Source organism: Bison bison, unplaced genomic scaffold, assembly GCF_000754665.1.
Source record: "Bison bison bison isolate TAMUID 2011002044 unplaced genomic scaffold, Bison_UMD1.0 scf7180017864456, whole genome shotgun sequence".
NCBI classification, from domain to species: domain Eukaryota; kingdom Metazoa; phylum Chordata; class Mammalia; order Artiodactyla; family Bovidae; genus Bison; species Bison bison.
Genome location: NW_011495018.1, coordinates 16,325,615 through 16,340,795, shown reverse-complemented (window position 1 = coordinate 16,340,795; position 15,181 = coordinate 16,325,615). Strand labels below are relative to the sequence as shown.

At 42.2% G+C, this 15,181-nt stretch overlaps 1 pseudogene; it reads left to right on the top strand.

Annotated features, from left to right (window-relative positions):
- Positions 1-9,755: 9,755 nt before the first annotated feature.
- On the top strand, positions 9,756-13,823 carry LOC105002596 (annotated as a pseudogene).
- The last annotated feature ends 1,358 nt before the right edge of the window (positions 13,824-15,181 follow it).

Genomic DNA, 15,181 nt, shown 5'->3' with positions numbered 1-15,181 from the left:
GAAAAAGTTGCAATATTTTTAGTGGCATGGTTTTCATGGGACCACACTAATAAAGGTAATATATATGATGCCCCTTTTTAGCCAAATATGAAAAGCAATCAACTACTCAACCAGAATTTAGTGACTACAAAGAACTCATGCAACTCAACAACAAAAACAAACAAATCGATTAAAAAATAAACAGAGGATCTGGATAGACATTTTTCCAAAGAAGACGTATAAATGGGCAACAGGAAAATGAATCACTGATCATCAGGGAAATGCAAATCAAAACCAGAAGGAGACATCAATTTATACTCATTAGAAGGGCTATTATCAAAAGACAAGAAATAATAAGTGTTGGAGAGACTGTTGAGAAAAGGAAATCTTCATACACTGTTGATAGGAATGTGAATTGGTACAGCCACTATGGAAAACAGAATGGATATTTCTCAAAAAATTAAAAATAGAATTATCATACGATCAAAACTATTCCACTTCTGGGCATTTTCCAGAAATATAAAAACATTAATTCAAAATGATATATGCATCCCTATGTTTATCCCAGGATTATTTTTAATAGTCAAGATATGGAAACAACCTAAGTGGCCATCAACAGATAAATGAATAAAAAAGATGTGGTGTGGCGGTGCTGGTGGCAAAGAATATGCCTGTCAATGCTAGAAATGGAAGAGACGTGGGTTTGATCCCTGGGTTGGGAAGATCCCCTGGAGAAGGGACTGGCAACCCACTCTAGTATTATAGTCTGTAAAATTCCATGGACAGAGGAGCCTGGCAGGCTACAGTCCATGGGGCTGCAAAAAGTTGGACGTGACTGAGCACACACACATATATACCATACTATAGTGTATTTGGAAGTCAAATTATAATATTGTACATGTGAAACTTATACAATGTTATATATCAATGTCATCTCAATTAAAAGAATTTAGTGAGCACACACCATGTATTCATTACTGAGATTTCTGAAAGATATAAAAACCAGTTTCTAATATCAATGAACTCATAATTCTCTTGAAGGAGATTGAATGAAATGTGAGATAATTAGAGTATAAGATATTAACTGAGTGGGAAAATCTACAGAAACTTTGAGCTTCTGGCTAAACATGGTTCTGTGAACATGTGTTTATCTCTGTGTCTTCACAGAACCCCAAAAATAACAAGAGAGAAGCAATGTCAGCAGACAGATGTTTGGAAGCTTCCAGTTTGGAAGCTGGAAAGTGAATGGATGACATAAGAAAAGAAGGAGGAGAAGCTGAAACTTAGCCTGGAGTGGGGACAACTCTCGGGGCAATCCAGGAAAGGCTGGTGTCCGAGGTACCAAGTACCACTGAAGGCCAGGATGAAGAATGAGGATGAGATGAAAAAGATGAGGTGAACAGGAAGATGGGATGTTGTCTTTATGGCAGAGTCAACCTCTACACCCCCTCCATTTCTTCTCTCTGCGGGAGACTGACCCTCACCGATAAAGATGAAAAACAAAACAGTCAAAAATCCCACCTCAAAGAGCCACATTCTGTTAATAGAAACATCAGTTTTGATCACATTAGGAAGTCAGGCCAGAAAAACTCCAGAATCCTAGCCTCTTACTCCTTTGTCTCCCATTCTTGACAGAAGATACTATTTGACTTTCAAAACTAGGAACATGCACTACTTTGGTGAAAATAAAATGAATAAATAAAACTGATGATAGTAGTTACCGCCTAGGTTTGTCTTTCATAAAGTATTTGAAATTTTGACAGTGAAAGCTTACACTTGTATGTTTGTATAATTTAAAATAAATAAAACACACACACAAAAATAAAATAACCAAACGAGAATGAAGGCCTATGGATTCCAAAGCTCTATTTAACAATAAAAATAATTTAGAAGCAGCTGAATTACTCAGTTGGTGCCATAATTGCTAATGCTAGAACCCGTTCATTATTGCAAATTAGACACCATGCCTTGGGTTTTATAAACATCCTCATTTACTCTCACAATCTCATAAAGCAGGTTGCCCTACTAGCTCCATTTTATAGATGCGGAAACTGAGGTTTGGAGAAATGCAGCCACTTTCTCACGGTTACTTGGCTAGTAGGTATCAAAGCCATGATGTGAACAAAATCTCGCTGTTTCTAGAGTTCAAGAACTTAACGTTGTGTCCAGAAGGAACACAGTTTGCTTCTACAGGTCCCAAATCATATATTTACATTAGGAAAAAATAACTCTGAAATTCACCAAAGAATAGTCATTTTAGCAAGAGGAAAATAAATCCCCAATCCTTGGGGCCCTGGCAGTGGTGGGGTGGGGGGTAAAGATGATTCCTGAGGACCAGAGGCATACTGATCCAATGCTGGAGCCATGGTGAGAGGTGACCTGTGGTCAGATTGCACCCTGATGAACTCAGTGGGGTCATTTATATCCCAAGGAGCCCTTGGGGGCTTTCCTAGCTATCATCCTAACCAATTTAGGTGACTACATCTTCTCTTTTAAAAAATTGAAATATACTTGATTTATAAAGATGTGTTACTTTCAGGTGCACAGCAAAGTGACTCAGTTACAAATATATATTTCTTCAGATTTTTTCAATTATAGGTTAAGATAATGAAAATAGTTCCCTTTGCTATACAGTAAATCCTTGTTGTTTATCTACTTTATATATAGTAGTGTGTATATGTTAATCTCCTATTCCTAATTTGTCCCTCCCTATGCTTCCCTCTTTGGTAACCATAAGTTTGTTTTCTATGTCTGTGAGTATGTTTTTGTTTTGTAAATAAATTCATTCTGTATCATTTTTTAGATTCCACATATCAGTGATGTCATATGGTATTTGTCTTTTTCTCTCTGACTTATTTCACTTAGTATGACAATATTTGTGTTTATGCTTAGTCACATCCTACTCTTTGTGATCCCATGGACTGTAGCCCACCAGGCTCCTCTGACTGTAGAATTTTCCAGGCAAGAATATTGGAGTGGGTTGCCATTTCCTACTCCAGGGGATCTTCCAGACTCAGGGATTGAACCTGTGTCTCTTGTATCTCTTATACTGGCAGGCAGATTTTTCACCACTGCACCAACTAGGAAGCCCACGATAATCTCTAGGTTCACTCATATTGCCGCAAATGGCAAAACTTCATTCTTTTTAATGACTGAGTAATATTTCATTGTGTGTGTGTGTGTGTGTGTGTGTGTGTGTGTGTGTGTATCAGCTCAGTCACTCAGTTGTGTCTGATTCTTTGTGACTCCATGGACTGCAGTACACCAGGCTTCCCTGTCCATCACCAACTTCTAGAGCTTGTTCAAACTCAAGTCCATCGAGTCAGTGATGCCATCCAACCATCTCATTCTCTGTCTTTTTTATCCATTTATCTATTGATGGACACTTAGGTTGCTTCCAGGTTTTGGCAACTGTAAATAGTGGTGCTATGCACACTGGGGTGCCAGTATCTTTTCAAATTAGAGTTTTCATCATTTCCAGATATATGCCCAGATGTGGGATTGCTGGATCATATGGTAGTGGTATTTTTAGTTTTTTAAGGGCCCTCCATACTGTTTTTCATTCTGGCTACACTAATTTACATCCCTTAGGTAAGTATATCTTCTTACATTTTCTATTCCAATACTGATATTCTTCACCGGGCCCTGGTCCTTACTAACTTCTCATGCTGGTTAGCTGCCCAGCACATCTTTGGCACACACCTGCAGTGGTACTTCCAAGACTACAAATTCTAAATGACAGAGATTTGTTCTGAACAATACCTAGCACAGTACCTGCCACCTGCTGAAAGATGCCTAGTAAATTAATGATGACACACAGAAGGTTAATGGGCCACTCTAATGCCAAGGCAGGAGAGGGCTCTATGACACATCTGCAGATCCTACCTGATGAAACTGCCAGTTAGAGGCAGACTGTTATGGCAAGAGTGCTTTTAAAGTAAAAAAAAGTAAGTAAAGACGTGGGTGAGGCCAGGAGCCTCCAAAGTGAAGTGACTAATGAAATCCATGAATCTGTATGTTCATTTGAACTACACAGTATATATGAAAAACAGACAAAAGGGACCATTTAAACCATTTAAAAATAGTCCATGGAGGGACTTTCCTGGTGGTCTCGTGGCAAGACTTCAAGCTCCCCATGTAGAGGGCACGGGTTCAATCCCTGGGTGGAGAACTAAGATCCCGCATCCCAACAGGGCATGGCCAAAAAATAAAAATACAAATGAATAAATACAATTTAAAAAAAATATAAAAATAATCCATAGAGATGTGTCTCCACTAAATAACACCACTCTGCTAACACCCTGAGATTTTCCCAGGAGCACTGTGTGTCCCGCTTCCCCTTGTATTTCTGCCACTTCCATTCATGCCTCACATGAGGTATGGGTCCCCTGCAAAGTATTATAAAGAAAAGTAATGCCAGGCTCGGGGAGATTCTATTCCACTCAGATCTTTGTGGTATGAGGTGTGATCACAAGCCCAGGGAGCCTGTCAACAGTGACTGCGGGGGAGGTGGGACTCAGACAGGAATCCTCAGGGCCCTGTTTGTCACTGAGAGCTTTATACAAACTCAACACTCGGAGCTCCTGGGCCTGCTCCTACTGCTCGGGCACATCTCTGGCAATGTCATGCTCTAATAGACCCACTGGCTAATGACCTTGACAGAGCTCATTCATTATGGCAGCTATTGATTACCTCTTAGAGCAGAAAATGGGCTTCCTTGTTGGCTCAGATGGTAAAGAATCTGCCTGCAATGCCAGAGGCCTGGGGTTCAATCCTTGGGTTGGGAAGATACCCTGGAGAAGGGAATGGCTACCCACTCCAGTATTCTTGCCTGGAGAGTATCATGGACAGAGGAGCCTGGTGGGTTACAGTCCAAGGAGGGTCACAAAGAGTCGAATACAACTGAGCGACTAACACTTTCACTTTTTCACTTGACGCAGTAAAACCTGCCCAGCACTCCACTGTCTCACAGGGAATCTAAAAGGAGTGCCAGTCAACACACTGTGTTCCCCCTCTTTTTGGAAATGCATTATATTTAGAGTTGTCTTGTTAAATCTTGATATTCTGAATTAATATCCTTACTCTGACCCCAACCTTTGAAGTAGGTTAGTGATGGAGAAGTATGTGTCAACAGTCAGATTTTAATATGAAAGAGAGGCTGGGTGGCTCAGATGCCTAAATGACTGTTAACTGTATGCAAACACTAGCTCTCAGCATATCCTTTAGTGCAGAAGATAGTATATCGCTGTATCAAAGTCTTATATCAACAGTCCTCTAAGTAGTTAATGCTTTCAAGACGTTCCAGGAGAGGCCAGGGTGATGTACTCATTACAGAGGGATGGATGAGAAGTTGAAAACCTGGTTGTTTTAAAGCATCAGAACCCAGCTACCAGGTAAGATACCAAATTTAAGCATAGTCAAACATGTTTATTAGCTATCCTTTCAAAACACCCTTCTATTTTTAAAGAGTCACTAAAAATATTGTCAATATTCTCTATGGAGAGTACTTTTAAAACAAAGCAGAGGAGTGAAACTCCTTGTTAGGAACATAATGTGTGCCTCTTTTTAAGCCTCAGAATAATTTGTCAACTTCCAATTTAATTATGACTGAGATTCAAGTCAACTGTTGAGGGTTCTGGGGATACACTCTCCATAGATTCCAGCCAGTAGCAAGTGGAAAGATTCCAAATGCATTAAAAATATACCATGGAAAGGAGGGGAGCAGGAAAAATGGAAAAAAAGAAATTCTTTTAAAAGAAAATTTTCTTTTTCTTTCTGGTGACCACTAAAAATATAATCTGACATGACTTACTCTGCTATAAACTTATTGTGTTTATAATCTCTCTGTCATGTAAGATTTTCCAAAACCTTCCTTATCTTTCCTGGAAATCAAAATTAAAACCTACCCTTTTTACAGTGCAAGGAAAACAGAGGGTTTCAAATTTATTCAAATAGAGAAATACAGACATCTTGAGACAGTCTAGTTTTATCTCTAAGACCCGTTTCAGTTAAGAAAAGCCATCGAATCATAGTTTCCCACTCTAAATATCAGTACTCTGTTAATACTAATTAATATGTACAGTGTTATCATTAACATTCAGATTCTATCTTCAAAGAAAGCCCAGAGAGTGCCAAAGAATCCAGAGGCCTTTTGTAAACATCAGGTGATGTTACACTTTAGAATGAATTGGGGAAGAAAAAGCTGTGACTAAGTTGCTGGCTTCCTGCCCACCCAGGGCCATTGTCAGCTTTCAGTTTAATTATTCTGATGTTTGTCAACTTTTGCCTTCCCAGTAAATGTTGAAGGCGGATCATTAAAGAACATGATGCCACATTTCCAGATTTTTCAGTCAGCATTGTCTTTCAAAATAATGTTCATTTACAGGAGGAAATTTTATGGCACAGAAAGCCCTCATGAATTATTCATCAGTTACAGAGCATGCCAACATTCAATTCCTTTATACCTCTCGGTGAGTGTGTACATGTGAAGTGGAGCACGCTCTGGCTCTCTAGTCCTACAGGAAGGCAAACTCGAGCTCACCGGAGGTCCTGGTAAACAGAGAAGAGCAGAGTCTTCCAAAGTAAAGGTGGGAGGTACAAAGTGTTTCTGCCTTACATGGGATTGATTACCTGATAGTCTACTCTCCAGAAACCAAAACAAGTTACGATCACTTGCTCTAAGGTCTAGTATCAAAAGAATCAGCATGAATTGATATGGTCTGCTGGTTTCAATACAGCAGCTTGAAAGATCGCCTTGGGATGCCTCTGAGGCTGTGGCGTTGGCTGTGGGTCCCTGGGGATGCTGAGCAGGGGAGCTGGGTCCCTCCTGAAGCCATTCTCCCCAGGGTACCAACTGTCTCATAAAGCACAACTGTAAGGGATGCATCCTAGGGACAGCATCCCTATGAAAATGGAATATTTCCTGCCACATCAGGAAATAAGGATGTCACAGTCATCAGTGATCATAGCCCTCCAAGGTGAGTTGGTGAGCCCTCAGGGCACTCAGGAAGGAGAATACCTGCCATCGAGCAGCCACAAGACTGCAGCCACTCCCTGTGGTGAGCCCCAAGGGAGCTCAGGATGTGAAAAACACAGGCTACTGGCCCCAGATAGCTGAGGTGCATATGAAAGGAATAAGTTCGGTGAGCCCAGACTCTTGTACCTTCCCATACAAATAAACGTGCTAAATTCCTTAAGCTGGGATATCTAGTTTTCTTTAATTAGCAATAATTTTTCACGTTCAGACGACCTGCTTTTTGTTGCAAAACTTCTATGTAACTTGGTTCCTCCTCTTGCCTCCTCAGAGACGTTCTCTCAGGGTTACTTGAGATGCTGCCTCCTGGTATTGAAGTCTTAAAAATTTCCACTGAATGAAACATAACTCTCAGCTTTTAGGTTGTGAATATTTTTAAGCCAACCCCTAGCTCAAACAAAGTGTCTGTTGTACCCAATCTACGCAGACAAAAACAACATAACATAAGGAGATGGGAGAATTCACCTCAAAGCTATGTTAACACAGATATACTGGCATGGAGATGGGAAAGAGTACATAAGCAAAATGCAGGTCACAGATTCTCACTCACAGTCACTGAGGACACCCAGTGTGCTCCAACAGACCAACCTACCCAAATTTAACTTAATGGAGCTGGACTCCTGCTACATAATAGTCATATCCATTTTTTAAAACCCCATTCTAATGATATTTATAAATGTTTAAAGAGTAGTAAATAATAATATTTATAAATACACTTAAATAGTGGTAAAAAAAACCCACTTGCAGTGGTAAGGAACCTGCCTGCCAATGCAGGAGACATAAAAGACTCAGGTTCGATCCCTAGGTCAGGAAGATCAAGGAAATGCCAACCCACTCCAGTAATCTTATCTGGAGAATCTCATGGACAGAGGAGCCTGGAGGGCTATAGTCCATAGGGGTGCAAAGAGTCGCACATGACTGAAGCAACTTAGCACAGCACATAAGTATGTTAGTAAATAACATATGCATATTATACAAGCATGTGTTTGTATTAACCTCAAGGGTTAATATAATAAGTGCACAACTATTTTAACCAATGAAAAGTCCCTGCAGCTCTCCTCAGCTTTAAATGCACAGCCCACCCCAGACAGCACACGTGACAAGTTTATGAAAAAGACAGCCAAACCTTGGTGGTCTTCGAGGATGTGATGAGGGTCCATGAGCTCAATGGGTTCCCAGGTCACGTGCACAAAGCTCTAAGGCTTCAGCTTTCCTTCCCGAGGTGGCTGACACACAGAAGCGCTGCATCCACTCCTCAAAAGGGAGGCCTGGGCCCTGGTTCTCCTTCCATGAGTCTGTGGGCTGAGCTGGACTCCAGGGAGGGTGTGCCACCCCGAGGGTGTGTCACAGCAGCTCAGGAAGAATGAGGAGTTTCCTGGAGTCTAGCTCCTTCCTCCAGCACAGAGTCCTCATCTCCTGACCCTCCCCACTCTGTCTCCTGTGCTAATTCTAAAGACCACTCCAAACAGCACATCAGTTCACTGACATCACAGCTGCAGAACACCATCCTTGTTGCAAAGACACTATTAAAACATGCCCGGAACGTTCCACGGGTTTTCCGCTGCTCTGAATCCAGATTTATATCTCTGTGATTGCACAATAACTCAAACACAGGAGACAAAGAAAGAAAAGGATCGATTTTCCCAAGCCTTCTGCCTCTTCTTTTCACTTAATGAATTATCATCTCACCAGATGGGCTTTTAGTACTTTTTTTTTTGTACTAGGATTTAACAAAAATACTCCAACTTGGGGAGGCTCATTTTACTATCAGCCTGGTTGTTCATCATGGCTTTGGATGTTGTTCCCAGACAAAATGCTGGTCTGAGGCCAGTCATGGACTTTGAGTCCTTTTGTATTAGGTAAAGGCTGTCTGAAAACAATGGCCCCATCCGGTAAGGTTCAGGAAAGAGGCATTTTTTTCCTTTAGTAATCAGTAATGCCCTGATGCAGGGCTGGATTACCCACCACCCACAGTCCAATTTTTTTCCCAGTTATTTTTGAACACCAAGGCTTTTGCAAATTAGAAATGTTATGAAGACTGTTTAAATGGGAAAAGATACTTAGGACAAATATCCCCAGCATCAGATGCATTTATAGGCTAAGACGTAGAAGGAAACTAGCATAACTGTTTTAAATGTGAGAGCAGATCATTTGATTCCTGCAAGAGACACAAACTCCAGCACCCATTCTGAAACAGTAATTTAACATAAGGCACATAATTTACCCAATGAAAAGGAAAGACTACGTGATCACATTGTTTAAATATAAAGCTTGATTAATTCAACATTCTCAGCTTACTTTCTTCTCCGTCTAGGTGGGTTTTTTGATTTGTTTTGAAATGGCTTTGGGCCATACTCTGGGGTCACCCCACCCTCCCTTCCTTGAGTCCAGGCCACTGCCTGGAACTCTGTACCCCTGATAACATCCTCCTGACTTGGCCAAAGCACCAGGCGCCAGGCAAAAGATCACAACTGGACCACTCGTTGATAAAATGCTTGGCTTTTGCAGAGCTGTCATATGTTAGCTGCTGCCAAAAGGCCAGTTGCATTTATTGAAATCTTCTGATTACGCCTAATGCCCAACATGCTCATGACTGATTTCAGAGTTTAGCCCTAATGCTTTTGTGTTAGTGTCTCAGGATTGTTACCATAAGGATAGAACATAAGTCTTTTATAGTTGCATTTTTTTTCTCATTAGTTTTCATTTCAATTCTAATGAAAGCTAGTTTTTCCTATTTCTTTGAAATCTCATAATCCCTAACTGATTTTAAATGAAAGGGAGGAGAAGAAGCCATGTGTAGTGTTGTAGCACTTTTCTGAGGCTAAAACAGGATTCTAGCTACTTGCCTGGGTTCCCTGCCTTTTATAAGGCAGGACAGCCCCGAGAGGGGGTGGGACATGATTCAACATGGAAACTTTGACTTTTTGAAGAGTTAGCCAATAAAGTAGTTCCTTCCTGTTCGTGGGCCTCCAAATTTGACTTCTGTTAGCTGAACCAGAGATACTCTGGCAGTTTATCAGAATGCAGACACCTATTGCTTAAAAACTGTTTACACAACTGTCTTCCAATTAAAAGGCAATGGTACACTTACATTGTCATTCTAAAATCAGAGACACTGCTGTGTGTTCTTTACCTTACATAACTCAGTCACCTGAGGAAACTGCAGCAGAAATCTTTCCCAAAAGATGCTCTTCAGAAGTCTTCCCAGGAAACCAAAATTAACCAATAAAAAAATTACATATTCACCTATATTTGAGAAATGCTTCATTAAGCATTGTTCAACATGGAGCTTCTCAGACACCTTGATAAGCATGTGTGCCTTGTAACTCTTTGAGAGAAAAATAAAGTAAGATGCATTTTCTAAATTTATTCGATGAGAGAATGCCCAACCCCAACACAAAGATTAACTGACCACAAAACTGAGTTTGGAAACTGCACTAACGAAGTAGAGGGCTAGCAAGGAATGTAGAGATCAGAGAGCAATCTTAGAGCCAGAGGAATTCAGGAACTTGCCAAGGCCACACAGAATATACAAGGAGGAGAATTCTGACCGGCAACATTCAGTCCTGTTATCTAGGTGGCTACCACAGGCCTCAGTGCCTGGTTCTGTTTGCAAGTCAAGTCTGGTCCCCAGTGATGCTATGCTTGGAACATAGATACTGCGTGTTCCTAGGCAAACAACACATCTTAAGGCAAATTATGTTAAAAGACCGGGCCTAGGAGATGCCGCCTACCATAATACAATTTAACGACAGAGCTGAGAGTAAAAAATAGCAGATATCAATAACAAAACACCCACAGGGCCCTGGCCTCATCTTTTAAACTGAGCAGAAGAGACAGAAACTTGAAGCAAATTTAATTCCCTAAGAAGAATGATTCTATTGGGAAAGATGGAAACTAAATTTCTCAAAAGGTCATATTCAATAAGGAAGAAGACCCCCCTAGACCCTAATGAGAAAAGCACAGGAAGGAAAAAAGTTAAGACTGATTTGTCTTTTCCCTTGAACTTGTGTTCCAATGTTATCTGATTATACGCCCGGATAATTGCCCCAACCCAAGCTCAGCCACTGACTCCATGAGAAGGAACAATGTCAAGAACTAAAAGAGGCCCCCTGGTCCCCAGGCAGGCCCTCGGGTGGCAGTAAGGCGGCACCAATGGCCGCGAGGAGAGGGTGACGAGGCCACCACGTGAAGGCGAGTGGGCTGGGCCTGGCTGGGCGACCGCCGCCATGAGCAGCTCCTCAGGCACCCTGAACCTGGGCAGCAAGATCAGCGTCATCTCCAAGGCACAGATCCGCTACGAGGGCATCCTCTACACCATCAACTGGGACAACGCCACCGTGGAGCTTGCCAAAGTGAGGTCCTTTGGTACTGAAGACCGTCCCACAGATAGGCCTTCCACCCCCCTAGAGAGGAGATTTATGAGTACATCATCTTCTGGGGAAGTGATGTCAAAGATATTACTGTGTGTGAACCTCCAAAAGCTCAGCACACGCTCCCTCAGGATCCTGCTGTCCTTCAATCTTCCCTGGGCTTGGTTTGGGCTCATCCTTCCAGCCACAGGTGCCTTACAGCCCCTTCTGAGGCATGCCACCCTACAGCCAGCTGGTGGCTAGCTCCCTGCTTAGCCAGCAGTATGCCGGCCTCCTTGGGTTTCCATCTGTCTCAGTCAGCAAGAGCCCCATGGTGGAGCAGGCCATCCAGACTGGATCTCTTGATAACTTGAACTCCAAGAAGCTGTTACCTGGCTAGGGCACCATGGGCATGCAGCTCAACAGGTGCCCAGCCCCACCCGCAGCAAGGCCGCCACCGATGTAGCTCAGAGGCAGCTGTGCAAACTCAACGGCAGGTGAATGACAGAGAAAAGAAGACCTCAGAGGAGGCACTCAGGGAACAGATGAACAAGGAACAGCTCCGGAGGGCAAAGCTGTCTAACTAACATCAAGGAAAACACAATCAAGTTTGAAGGCAACTTTGATTTTGAGAGGGCAGATGCCTTCAGCCGAGAAGAGCTGGACAAGGAATTTAAGAAGAAACTGAATTTTCAAGATGACAAAGCTGAGAAAGGGGAAGAGAAGGACCTGGACGTGGTGACCCAGAGTGAAGAGGCCCCTGCTGAGGAGGACCGCTTGGGGCCCTGGTGCTACTACAAGTCCAAGTCCTTTGACAACATCTCCTCTGAACTCAAGACCAGTTCCAGGCGGACGACGTGGGCTGAGAAGAGGAAGCTCAACACGGAGACCTTCGGGGTGTCAGGGAGGTTCCTCCGAGGCTGTAGTTTCTGGGGTGGATTTCGAGGGGTAAGGGGCAACGGTGCAACCCACCATAACCCAACTTCCCACAGAGCTGGAACTGGCAGGGTGTATGGAGGTGGCTGAAGTTTCTTGCTGAAGCGGCACCGGTGCCAGGCCGTGTCTACAAGGACGATGGAGAATGCTGCGCTTACTGGGGGAGACATGGTCACTTCATTTACCGAGTTTGGAAAGTCCATGCTACCACTTACGTTTTGAACTGAACTTGGACGTGGTCTGAGTTAGAACCTCTTGTTTGGGGAAGTGTACATGGGAAACCGCTTTGAGGTATTCTAACCTATTTTTCCTTTTCAGCTGTGCACAGCCTAATTCTAAGGTTTTGGTGTCCTGCAGAAGGGTTCTAGAGTGAAAGTGTGATCCTCACTTTGTGACCTTTCTTGGACAGCTTTGACTTTGAAGGCGGAACCAAATTTCATTTGGCAAATGCAAAAAAAAAGAACTAAAAGAACTTGCAGTTCACCACCACTTAAACAGAAAGCAATCTGATGGTGGCTTCATCTGGATTGGTGTGGTCTTTATGGCATACAATGATCTCTGTGCTACTCGAGCCAGTTTCTGTCGATGATTTCCAAGTGGATCCAATGTCATTATTTTTGTGACTGGAAATGAAGTTTTATAGAATTTACTAAGATAATAACAATGCCTATATGGATGTGATGTATCTCAGCTTCATAAACTGCAAATAGAACAGCCTTATTATAATTCACAGCTCACATTTACATGGGGCTCACTCTCTGCATGTATTGAACAAAGAATCTCTCATTGATTTCTAATAACCCTCTGGGGCAGGTACCATTACCATCTCCATCAGAAAGATGAGGCAGCTGCAACAGAGAGAAGTTAAAGAAATTGCCCAAGGTCATTCCACTAAAAAGCGGTGCAGCTGGAACCTGGACACAAGCAGTCTGAGTCAGAGACCATGGCCAGGATGCTAAAACTCCCTCAAGAGTATTAAACAGTTTAGGCAAATCAACGAATCAGAGAAGGTGTCAAGGCCATCTCCATGCCTGAGACAATGGTAGGGATAATCCAAAACATAAATTTAGCAGTATAAAAAGTAAGAATACATTGAAGTCTGCTACTGCTTTTTGCAAAAAGCCTAAATACTGAAGACTATATGGGAGATTGATTTCAGAAGAATCATTTTTCTGAATCACATGATGTTTTCATGAGATTCTCCACTATTTGTCTCCTTCACAAAGAGACCTAGTCAGTGGCTAGTACCTGTCTCTGCAAAGGCTGCAGTGAAGGGACCACCATCATGGCAAACTGCTCCCCCGACCTCACGCCCACCGTGTACAACAATGTTCCCTGCTCATACTGGAGTTGCCATCTGACACTTACTTTAGACCCCACTTCTTCTTAACTTTTTATTTTGTATTAGGTTATAGCCAGTTAATAACACTGTAACAGTTGTAGGTGAACAGTGCAGGCATTCAGCCATCAGATCAGATCAGATCAGTCGCTCAGTCGTGTCCGACTCTGCGTATATATAAATCCATTCTCCCCCAGAGTCCCCTCTCATCTAGGCTGCCACATAGCATTGAGCAGAGTTTCATGTGCTATAAGTAGATCCTTGTTGGTTATCCGTTTTTACATGTCCATCCCAAACTCCTTAACTACCCCTTTCCCCCATCCTTCCGTCCAGCAGCCATAAGTTCATTTAAGTCTGTGAAAGACCCAACTCCTTTCTTGTTCTGGCCTTATTGTAACTCACCAGTGATCCTAGGTCAATCACCAAACTAACTTCTAAATCTGTTCAATGGGCAAATAATACCCGCTCTATCTACATCAGAAGAGTTAAGAGATAACAGGGGCACCCAAAATTTCTATCTTTTTCTTTTCTTTTTCTTTCTTCTCTTCTTTTTCTTCCTTCCTTCATTTTTTTCTTTCTTTTCCTTTCCTCTTTTTTTGGCCAATACTTGTCAAAAAGGACTTTAAGTGAAATTTCAATAAACTGGACTCCCCACATCAAACAATAAGCTGGATAGAAATAGGGTAGCTGGTACATGGGAATCCATCACCTGAATTTAAGGTTATCCTCATCACTGCCGGATGCTGACCCTTAATATTTGCCACCAGCACCCCAAAACTGGACTAATATTTTTCAAGCAGTTATTCTATACCAGGGACTAAGACAAGCATTCTTAACATAACAGCCTTAATAGGTAAGTGGTTGGAAGAAGGGTATTATCAACCTTTCTTTAACATATGCAAAGCCTAGAGAGAAAGTAATTTTTCTCAAAGTTGCAGCTAGTGGTCAGGGGAACAGGGACTTGAACTCAGGTCCACCTGTTCATTACTGTGTTACAGTGAGGTGTGATCAAGAGGCTAAACCGCAATATCCTTGAGCCTTCTCCACATCACTCTGTGTGCAATTAAGCAGTATCAATGCTGTTATTTGTGTGAACCTTTTCAAATAAAGAGGAACTAATTCAAAGCAGAATGTGCTTAGTGGTTGTCATCAGACACCTCCTACATCGCCTTTTCTGCAGCCAAGAAGCGCACAGCCGTGGATTTGCTATTTCCCTCCTCTCGCACTTTTGTCTTTCATCTGCCCTCATTCTCAGTCTCACCCAGCCTACCGGGCTAGGCTAGAGGGGATTAAAAAATATTCCTTACTCTCTGCCAAAATACTAGGCATTTCTCTTTCCTGCCTCATTTGACACAGACTGCAGGAACTGGGGGGTTCCAGTCTTTCTGGGCCTTTGAAAAAGTTGCAATGATACAGTCTAAGATGAAAAAAAAAAATTACTGCAGAATGAGGAAATTCTACTTTTGTCTCATTATAGGAGCACCAAACATTAAGTTAAATCATGATTGACCATAGTCTGGATTTTTATAATTTTCACATTAA